Here is an 11,738-nt window from a genome sequence, read left to right on the forward strand (position 1 = left end):
TCTATAACCTCTGAGTTATTCCCGCGTGATGGCCGCACCCATGCACCTATGATTAAGACTAATGCACAACGTGGCAGTCTTAATACATCGCCCCAATGTTTTATGAAAAACTGGTGGCTTGGTGGGATACACTCTTGAAATTTCTTAGTTTTTTTTTCACATCAAGAAGAAAATAATATGCCAGATAAATGCCTCTTGGTATAACCTGAAGCTGCCGGGCCCCAGTGCAAAATATGTGCCAGGCCCCCAATTATAATGTATGGTTTATAGTACTAGTCTTCTCATATAGGAAAGATGCACCATATGGGCCCTCTATGTCTATTGGGCCCAATTACGATTGCATCCTTTGCACCCCCTCAAGCAAGGTCAGGTCCAGGTTTCAGTAGGCATCTGGGCGACAGAGCGTCAGGCTCCAGGTTTCCGTAGGCACCTGGGCGACAGAGTGTCAGTGGGCTCCATTGCAGTGAACTCACATGGCGGCATTAAAAATTCAGAAACTACCCTAGGTCGTATTTTAGTTACTTATTTACTGGATTTACATATACAGTACTCATCTGAAAATGTATGAAAATAAGATCTAACAATATAGTGAAATAGCAGAAATACTATGTCACCTTATTCCACTAAGCTGTACATTGTCCATTGCAGATATTTTGGATCCCTTGCCAAAAAAAAAAATGTATGTAAATCTTTATTGGTTGTCAAAAAAAATAAATAAAAACTGTTCTTAAAAAAAAAAAAATCAGAAAATGAAATAGTGTCCTGTTCCCTAGTTTATTATACCAAACAGTCTCTTCATGGTTATTTTATATACGGCTCCCCTTATCCCAATGGATTCCTTATGTACAACCTTATGTGGGCCCCCCCAGCAGCTCTGGGCACTTTCCCAGGTATGCCCAGTATTGGCGCCAGCCCTGCCTTTAAGTAGCGCCCCTACTTGTATATTAAACATGGACATGTTGATACAAAAGGGTCGTTGGCATTTAACCTTACTGTTAATTTCTGGTAAGTGGCCAACTAATGTGTGATTGTTAACCCATTGCTACTTGACCTTATCATAATTTCATAGAGGTCTGCAGCTAAAAAAAAAAAAAGGGGCATTCTCAGTTGCATTTATGAGATACACAAGAGGCAGTAGTTCTCGGCACTATTCACCCATATAAAGACCCCAACAGCTGTCCCGAGTGGAAATTTGGACAAAGAGGCAATATAAGTCGCTCTAAAAGGTTCCAATGGCGGCACTCTGATTTGTAGATCCTTTTTATTTCATAAACGGTGCAGTACAGGGATAGAGCAGGGCCTGGCAATGGGCCATTTCGCGCCCACTAGCGCATTCTCAAGCTGTTGCTCAAACGGCTTGAATATGGCTTCTTGGCACGAAATGGCCCGTCGCCAGGCCCTGCTCTATCCCTGTACTGCACCGTTTATGAAATAAAAAGGATCTACACATCGGCGAGTGCCGCTTCTGATTCATATGCTTGGTTGAATTTATCATTTGACTATAAAAACTATTTTGGCTAAAAATCTTCAGAAACAATTGACGACACATTTACAACCCGTGCCATAGCTCTGTTTCCAGTGTTTGCTTTTTCAGCAGTGTGTGATACTACCGTATAATATTGCTCATTTTCTGCATTATAAATTCTGCAAAGAAATCCAACCTTTTTTTTTTTTGTTCCATGGAAGCGTACCCTAACTGGTCAGGAATCTGGGAAAGCTGGGCTAATGTTACTGTTGTCATTAAGATTTGATAAGTTAGAGCAATAGAGTTAATATTGCAATGTATATCTGTGCACTATGTGGCAGCATAGTGAATGTGATGGATTATACACATAGAGGTGGTGTGTTTGTCTCTGTACTGGAGGAAGGAAATGTACAGCAGCTGCCCAAACTCTTCACTTCACTACACACAACGGGAGCAGTGTTAGGGACAGGGGCAAACACAGCTCAACCCATTCAGAACACAGGGAGACACACAAGGTGCACCCTAGAGCGATAACAGCGCGCTCCTTAGACACCCTGCTCTCTATACAACCTATGGTTCTATTGCTGCAATGTTATGAAATTGTGTTTGCTTTTAATAACCTGAATGTCTCCGCTTCATATAGCGTGTTATATGTGGCATGGCACGGGATGTTAAAGGTGCAGTATATCTGACTGCCGGTTTGTTAGGTTTCATCCTTGGATCTATTAAGTTCTGAATGGTTATACCGACTTGATAGACTGCAGATGATTCTCCTTATTATACAATCCATACATAGATTGTCCAGATTGGACAAGACCTGGTAAAGATTTATAACACATTTATATTGAATATGAGTCCATAAACACAATTTCTGACGGATCGAGTCCCCGCTTCTGACTTGTCTGTTTTAGTTGGTGTTTTATTCGAGTTTGTATTCTTCATAATATAAAAACTATGAAGCATTATTTTTGCCTGTACATTCCCACTGTTATTCCTCCTGGAAAAGTTTAAATATAGTTTATGTCACCCTTGTCAATGTTTGCCCTATACATTTAAAGGGCGGTTGCAAAAAAACCTACTCAGTTCGTGGTAAAGGGACCTTGTACAGGTCAGATACCACAAACTGAGCACAGTGCGGTGGACAGAAGTCCTTGTATCATGTGATGTATCAGTGATTTATGTCCCGTCTACTGCACTATACACGGTCTGTGGGATCCGATCAACACAAAGTCCCATTTCCATAGAGCTTGTTTGTGTGCAGCCGGTCTAACCCTTAAATGACAGTAATTTTAGTGTCAGGGGCACAACCTACTGACAATGGGGCTGTAAGGACGTATGACACATTGGGGGACATGTAGCAAACTTTTGACTTGCCTTTTTATTTAATTTCTGAGACTTTTGATGGTTCTTGTGTTCATTTGCACCTTTTTTTGCGCCTAAAAAAGTTTCCCTTCAAAGTTCGTCATTGACTAATTTTCTGCAGTGTTTCCTGCGTTATCACCTGAATCCAGTTGTGAAAGTTGCAAATATTGGCGCAAATTTAAGGCTGCCCCTGATCATGAGTACAAATTAGCTTGGAGCTGATTGCGACATTTGGAGACTTTTTGCAACTTTTGTTTTAAAAAGTTGAAAATTCTCAAAGGACCAAACGCCACATGTTTCAATAAGGAAAAAACACTAAGAGCAGAAAAGCCAAGTAAAGTCCCAAAAAACAGACGCACAAAGCCAGACTTATGGTACATGTGCCGCACTGCATTTCATTGTCAACATTCCCCTAAAAAATTGGTGGTTTCTTTAAATCCATCTGTCTGTTCAGAAGATATGGCCTCATGAAAGCCATGTCGGTGGTAACCTTAAAAGCATAAAAAGTCATAAAAAAGGTTACCTCCCCCTTGGCTGTTATGAGGTAATTCATATAAACGTTTGAACAAATTATATTTGATATAATGATATTTTATGGCTGTTTAAAAAAAATCATCAGTAATTTGGCAATCAAATTAGATCTATCCTTTCACATGTCGTACATTGTGATCGGTAGCATTTGAATACATTTAATAGATTAAGCAAGAACATACAGCTGGGGAGGCGCCTTACATATAATTTATCAGTGCTTTCTGGCTTGGAAGCACTGAAATAATCACAAATTCTTGCTCAATGCAATAATTGCTGTGACCTGGCCACCTCCATGCCATGTGGTCATGGACAGAGCGTGGCCGCCGGTCAAGTGGGCCTGTGCACTTTCTAAGAACTTGCAACATTCACCACTTAATGGAGGAGACTTATCAGAAGTGTCTGACGTAAAACTGTTCTAGTCGCCCATGGCAGCCAATCCGAGCTCAGCTTTCATTTTCCCACAGCTGTTTATAAAATTAAAGCTGAGTTCTGATTTCTATGGGCAACTAGAAAAGTTTTACCTCAGACACTTCTGATACATCTCGCCCAATGTTTGCAGTTCTTTACACAAAACTACGCCAGTTCTGAGCCTCATGATGTATCCGCCATGGTGGTGGGGGCTTTATCATATTATACCATTAGGATATTATTAAAATATTTCAATATTTTACAATATTTTAATATTACTATTATATTTATTCAAGTTTCATGTCTGTAAATATAAGCCTCAATGTTTCTATTCACTGACTGCAGACAGAGATCTACCAAGGCTGGCTTCATTTCTACACCTTTATAAAAGTTCAGCAGCGCTGCCATGAGATCTGGGATGTAATTAGGTTTTTTTGTAAGCCAAATGAATTATAAAATGTAATGATATTTTGATTACAACAATTAAAACCTAATTATTGGCTGTAATTGTCATAGTTTTCAGGTTCCCTGGGACGACTCTGCTGTTGATCTGGGTTAAGTATGATTCACAATATGAGTGAATGACATTTAGGAAAAATAAGTATCAGTTTCCCTTTGGTGAGGGTGAGAAACAAAACCCATATAATGGCAACAGACATAATTCACGGTTATTTACTTTCCTTATATAGCGTCAATATATTATTCAGCACATTACAGAAGTTGTCATCATTCGCTGTCCCAAATAGGGCTCGTAATACCATTTCTCAATGAGTGCATGTCTTAGAAGTACATGGAGGAGACAGAGGTAGACAGAACTTATGGTTGGTATGTCATGGCCTGTATGCCAGCTTTCTATCACAATTTCTGGCTGTGTTAGGCCCCCACACCAAAACAACAACTCCAAGTTGGTTAGGAGGAAGTTAAGTGCCCTGGGGAGGGATACACCAGCCCTGAGTATTTGCTATAGCATGTGCCAGGATCCTGGTGCAGACTACAGCAGAATACTAGGCCAGGCAGAATACAATTAATAATTCCCTTATTTATACAGCGCACACAGATTATGAAGCACTGCACAGATCTTGCCAAATCAGTCCCTGTCCCCAATGGGACTCACAATCTAATCAACCTACCAGCATGTCTTGGAGTGTGGGAGGAAACCGGAGGACCCGGAGAAAACCTACGCAAACACAAAGAGAACATACAAAGTCTTTGCAGAAGTTCACCTGGATGGACCCCAGCGCTGCAAGGCTGAAGTGCACCATAATTCATCCGACTGTAGCCTCTTCGTGCACCCATGGGGGTGGAGTATCATGACTGGTAACAACGCACCAAGTCGTAATAAGTTCTCCCCACAAACTGCATGTAGATGTTGCGCTTAGATTCACACCGCATCAGGTATTGCGCTTAGATTTGGTGCATCAGGTATTGTGAGCCCAAACCAGGTGCTGAGATGAGATGAAATAATTGAGATGTTAACGATCTAAAAAAGTCCTGATTCTAATGATAGCTGTAGTATTAAAAAAAAGATTAGTCTAAACTGATGGAATCACGTTTCATAGTATACTTTCATAATCGTTTTGATGGCTACTGGTAGCTCACCAGTGGAATCAGTTCTTATTGGCTTTCGTTTTTTACAATTTACGTTTGGGGCATATTCTGTTAGATGAGATATTTTGGTTCCTTTCATCCCACCTTACAATGATATTAGGGCTAGTTAGGCTGTAATATAGACAGATTACACAGATCATATGTCTGTTATGGATATATGGTGCTATAAATTCAGGTTCGTCAAACTTGTGGTAGGGGATGGGATTTGTGGCCATAAAAATGCTAAAATATGAATGTATTATGGTCGTCTGAAAGCAGCGTTACTAGTTATCCTGTTTATAAAATGAAGAATTTCCGGCTACTCTGCTGCTTGATGTATTACATTCCTTAAAGTGGTTTCGGCTAAAATAGACATTTATTCACAATTCATAGGACGGGTAGAATGGGAGACTGCAAGGCCTCCCAACTGCTCCATGATAAATAGGACTTCTGAAAAAAGCAGTCCCATAAGCTGTCCTGAAAATCTAATAGAACTGAATGACACGCAGTATGACTGTGCTGAAAGTCCTATTTGCTATAGTAAGGTTCAGGGGATGTTTAGTTCTCTGTTCCACCAAATGTTGGGGGTACCAGGAGTCAGAACCCGCACCAGCCATTTATCACCAATAGAGTGGATAGGGGAAACATGTCTATTACCGCATATCACTTTACAGGCGATACCCTACTTAAGAACAACCCACTTACAGATGACCCCTGGTTACAAACGGACCTCTGGATGTTGGTAATTTACTGTACTTTAGCCTTGGGCTACAAAGATCAGCTGTAACAGATATCACAGGTGTCAGCGATGAAGCTTTTTTGTTAATCTTCATTCTTATGACAACCTAAAAGTTTTAAAATCCAATTGTCACAGAGACCCAAAAAAATTTTCAATTATAAAAGATACAGTTTTGACTTACATACAGATTCAACTTAAGAACAAACCTACAGAACCTATCTTGTACGTAACCCGGGGACTGTCTGGAGTTCTACCGCTTGATCCGACATTAGGTGTAGATAGATGTACTGAACGTCAAAACAAGTGCGCTCGATACACAAAGAAGTTATATGGCAGCATTATCGGCTCTATTACCCTGTGTGCAGTAACATCACTCTATAGGGTTGGACATCTTGGGTTGAAGTTCCTCTAACATAAAATTCTCTGTTAGCATGTACAATGGTTTTGATAGCGTAATAGGGACATAGCGTCACATGAACAGGACATGACTGGTCATTACATTTGGGGGAGACAGTAAGAAAAATATTGTACAGTAAATGGTTTTCAGTTTGATTTTGACAAAATATAAGACTAACAGATTATTTGCTCAGAGTAACCAGTAAAGTACAGAACTCAGTACATATAACATACACCACACATATACAATGTATAAGGTTGTCACCACTATAGCCTCAGACAGACTGGGAGAGTGGAGGGATAGCTGATCATAGTTTCCTCTTCTGGGATCCAGGCAGGTCAGATTCCCAGGACCCCTGATTTAAAGGACAAGACATAAATTCTTAACATGTCTTACTGGGAAGACCACACACTTTACTATAGTCCAAGATATTCTGCTGCTGTACAAAGAAGGTAACATTGCTCGCCAACTCCATCCCATCTCCTCTACATAACACATGGCATCCCCTAACTTAAACCAATGCCTTATCTAATATAAATATATCATATAAGCCGCAGAGAAGAAGGATGCCTGGGACATGTGCCTATAGAAAAGGTCCTAAACTTATATGGATATACAGTATAGTCTATACAGGCAGCCCCCAGACTACATAGAGGATAGGTACTATAGGTTTTTAATAAGTTGATTTTTTGAGTGAAGTGCAACTCCAGGGAAAGTGTTTTTTTGTTGTCCCTGTGACAATAGGATTTTCATAATTTTTGGAACAAGGATTAACAATAAATCTTGATAACTCTTACAGTTGGTTGTTTCCAGGGTTGGCCCCAGGTTTCAGTAGGCCCCTGGGTGACAGAGCCTCAGCAGTGAACTCCCGTGGTGGCATTAAAAATACAAAAACTAAAACAGTCTCCTGTTCCCTAACATATCCCATAGATTATCATACCAAACAGCCCCCTCATGGGTATTTTATATACACCCCCCTTACCCCATAAAGATTCATTAGATACAGCCCTACTCACCCCCATGGATTCCTTATGTACAGCTCTGGGCCCCGCCACTTGGCCAGGTATACCCAGTGCCGGCACCAGCCCCGGTTGTTGTAGCCTGGGGACAAAGTTCAGAAAATATGAGCATCCAGAGAGCTTCACCACAGGTCACAGTGGTTAGAAAGGCCCATCTGGTCTAAAGTCAGGACCATCTGTATATAAATCAAGCAAGTTACATTTCTGAATTACTCCAATTTCTTAAATATTTATTACAGCCTTATGGAGGAATTGCTCTATATGTAATTTTATCTTATGCAATTAATACAGCCAATGCGTTGCTTTATTCACATTGCTTTGTGACTTTTAGGCAACTTTTTTTTGGAGTGACAATCCTAGGGAACAGCCGGTGCTGATCTTCTTGCCAAGCACATGTAAATCCTACAGACCTAGACTTGTGGTTACATTGTAAGCTGAATATGTCCCTATTTAGAAAGAACCAGGAAAGAGCATGGTATGTGGGAAATATAACTTGGGCACCTTGGGCACAAGATAATGCATGTATGATATTTAGTACAAAACATAGGAAAATTTACATGCAATGTATATCAAACACAGCCTTTATACATGTGGACCAAGAATAATCTGTACACTCTTTAGCTTCCACATTGGTTGTCAAAAAACACAGGACACCCTTTTAGTTCAGAAACAAAGGGGCTCATTTATGAAGGGTTGCCCTGTGCACTTTCGTTGGACTGTTCACCTTTTTCAGGGCTAAAACGGCTTGCACAGGTATTTAAGAAGTGTCTGCGCTGGGATTTTGGCGCATACAATCCTTTTTATGACGCAGTTGTGCTGGCTTTCATGCAACACAAATTGGGGGGCGTGCCGACGGTTGGTTTGACTGATTCGGACTGAGGGCAGTATTTAACTTTCAAGTTGTGTTGCACGCCCAAGCACTTACAGGCACCACTAAAAAGATGTTGATGTCAGACCTGAGCGGGGAAGCAACACAACATGATAATGGGTGCAGAATCTCAGTGAATAGCGGCATGGTGCATTATGGTGACCCTGTAAGTAAATGTGCCCCAAAATGGTAAATGGGGCACATTTACCCCAGAAAGTAATGCATAAGGGGTGACTATTATTTAGGGTATGTCTGGAACATGGTCACCATCTTGAAAGCTGCCATAATGGATCAAGGGCAAGTTTTTCCAATAGGAAAAGCATATCCATAGACTAGAATAGTCTTGATGATTCAAACATTATCAGCATAGGCATTCTTCATAGATTCTCATGTGGGTTCATAGCAATCAGATCCAACATCTTCAGCTCTGTGTTCAGCACAATGGACAACATGTTAAAGAGCTGGATCACAGGGACCTTTCCCCATTGTTGTTTGTGCTAATAATGCTTGACTGTGGCTACCATCCTATTGGAAAAACTGGTACATTTTCCAATATGGTGACTTTCAAGATGGCAGCCATGTTTGAATACCGCCTAATAGATAGGCCTCCATACCCAATACTTGTTGGGGTATTCTGATATGTTTCTGATATAAAAGGATGTCTTTTGCCTCACCCAGTAGAATGGGAACTTTGTCCAACAATACAGTTATAGATGTTTTATTTAGCAACTTTTCTGAAAAAAATGTAGTAATGGCAAAACTGGTTGCAACTTAACTTTTTGTGAGTCAAATAAATCTGAAATCATGAAGGTATCAATGACATGGCAAATTTCACCTTTAACATAATACACACTAGCCAGAAATCATCTGAACCGGATGAGTCTGGCAGGACCGGCCAACCATGTTCCAACTTTCATCCAATGGCAGATGCTGGGGGTACATTTGGATATGTTCAATTTCAACATGCCTAATGCTGTGTTTTCAAAGAAGATCAGTGACTGTCAGAAATGTATGGTAGTGACTTATTTACCTATCACAAGTCTAGGGTGCATGTCTGTAGGGTGACTGGGAGCAAATGACCAACAGCTAAGTTATACAGTCACCTTATGCAGGATGAATGGAGAAAAGACTGTTATGTTAAATACATTGTGATGACAGATACATAAACCTGACTCTTTTATATGGATTATGTTGCTGTTTTAGTGCTTAAGGACCTCACAGTTAATGAAGTTAAGACATACATTTTCAGCTGACAGACAATGAAAAGGATCCAAAAAAAACAGCCGAGTGTTAAAGTGGAGAGCGAGCTCATAGCAAATATTTGATTACAAGTCAAGTTCTCGCTGACACATTATATCATGATGAATGGATACTTAGAGATGCATGTTCCAAATGACTTGGAAGCCAAAACACCTGTTTTTGCAGACTGACATTTGTGATTTGTTAATAATAAAAACTTTCATTATAAAACTCCAGGGGAGAAAACAGCGGCAGATGAAATGAAGGGATATAGAAGTGATGATCTAACACTTACAATATCAATGTATAGGATGGGTATAGGTAGCTTCTGCTTGTTCTTATTGATCTAGTATAATCTCTTTGGCTTGCAGGACGAGTTTATTCTGCAGGTGTATAAATTTGGACATGAGCACTTAAAGGGGGCATCCTTTAAGAGACAATCCCTTTCAAAATGTGGATCAATAACAATGATCAATAACAATGATGTCCTAGTGCTGTTCTACAGTAGTTTCACATGGCTACAATTTAACTGAATGATGAACCACCTATTACATAATTGCCATGAGTCCACCAGAAACAGGAGAAACATATACAGAATGGGGGGCATTTATCATACACCAGTGGTCATGTCGCCTCCTGATATATGACGCACAGAGTATAATACTGAACAAGGTGTAGTGAGTGCAAAACGTGAGTTGTAGCAAGTGTGCCCACTTCTCCCTGTGCGAAATAAAGGAACTAATCTCAATTGCCGGCCACTCGCCAGTAATTGCAATTATTTCAAGGCTTGTACTACAAGTCCCGATAAATTTCTCCCAATACCTATATGCGCTCATTTTTTCAGGGAGGTCCTCCATGATGGTCACATGCTATAATAATATGATCATGGATAATCTTCAGAGGATAAACCCTTTCAAAACTTGAATACATGAGAAGCTGAATATGAGACAACAGGAATATGATCCAGTCTGTTGGTCACATTGAAGAATATTTAAAGAGTGATCATATGCGATTTGATATTATGGGGGGAGAGGGGAGTGTTGTGAAAATGTTTTGTATATACTTCATTATGAAATTCTCTTCAGTGTGCAAGGACACCGACTGTAATGTGCTCCTTAGATACAGTGTTACTTGTATCTGTCTACAGGATAGAAGATGGGTATCTCTCTCCTCTCATGTTTGTTACACAGCTGTGAGTGGTAACCATTCCTGCTCTCTCACTAGCTGCAGTATGCGATGTGCTGAAAGTAAAGGGGTTAATCCTCCCATCTCATAGTCGTGCACCTGTGTGACATCACATAACCAGGGACCGTTTTTTATCCACAGGAAGTAAAAATACAAACTTTATATAGAATGACAGCAAGCAGAGATCTAGAAAACCGTGAGGAATTGGTCAGACTGTATATTGGAAAAAATTGCAGAAATTCTCACTAATCAAACAATAAGATTTCTTTGATGAAATGGGAATAACAAGTGCCACAGGCCATAGTAAGTAGTCATGGATGCAGATTTATTAGTCATTTATAATTGGGCATTATAAAAGTTAGCAATAGTGTTCTGAAAACTACTAAACTCAAAACTTTTATTCTATATCAACATCTTACTCATTGTTATTTATCTGATTAGCGAAGGAAATATAATCATTACATAGGACTTGGAGGAAGAATGGAAACAGGATACAGCATCTTCATTTGATTTGGCTGTAAGATCAATACAGTAGACAGGCCTAAGATGCTGTAAGAAGCACTAAGTATATGCTGGGTCAGCACTGTCTATCTTGTGTTGCTGTGGCAGGTGAAACCAAACAGGTTCTAATCCCTTTGCTCCCTCCTCCATCTTCTCCCAGGGTACCTGTCATCCCAGGACGTCTGGCATTAGCTATGCACACACCACTAATGTATGTCAATGCACTACCTCAATAATGTAGGGTGTGGATTTAGTACTGACAGAGGAGATTTTCTTAGCTTTGTCCTATGTGGATATTCAATTTTTTCAAAAATATTTGAATATATGAGTATGAGTCACTTTCACCTAAATTTTGAGTTAAAGTCTGTAAATATCCACATTTAATAGCTAACTGATGTTGAAAAGAGAAGAAAAAAATATTTTTGGCGAGTAATCCT

Source organism: Engystomops pustulosus, chromosome 2 (assembly GCF_040894005.1).
Source record: "Engystomops pustulosus chromosome 2, aEngPut4.maternal, whole genome shotgun sequence".
Taxonomy (NCBI): domain Eukaryota; kingdom Metazoa; phylum Chordata; class Amphibia; order Anura; family Leptodactylidae; genus Engystomops; species Engystomops pustulosus.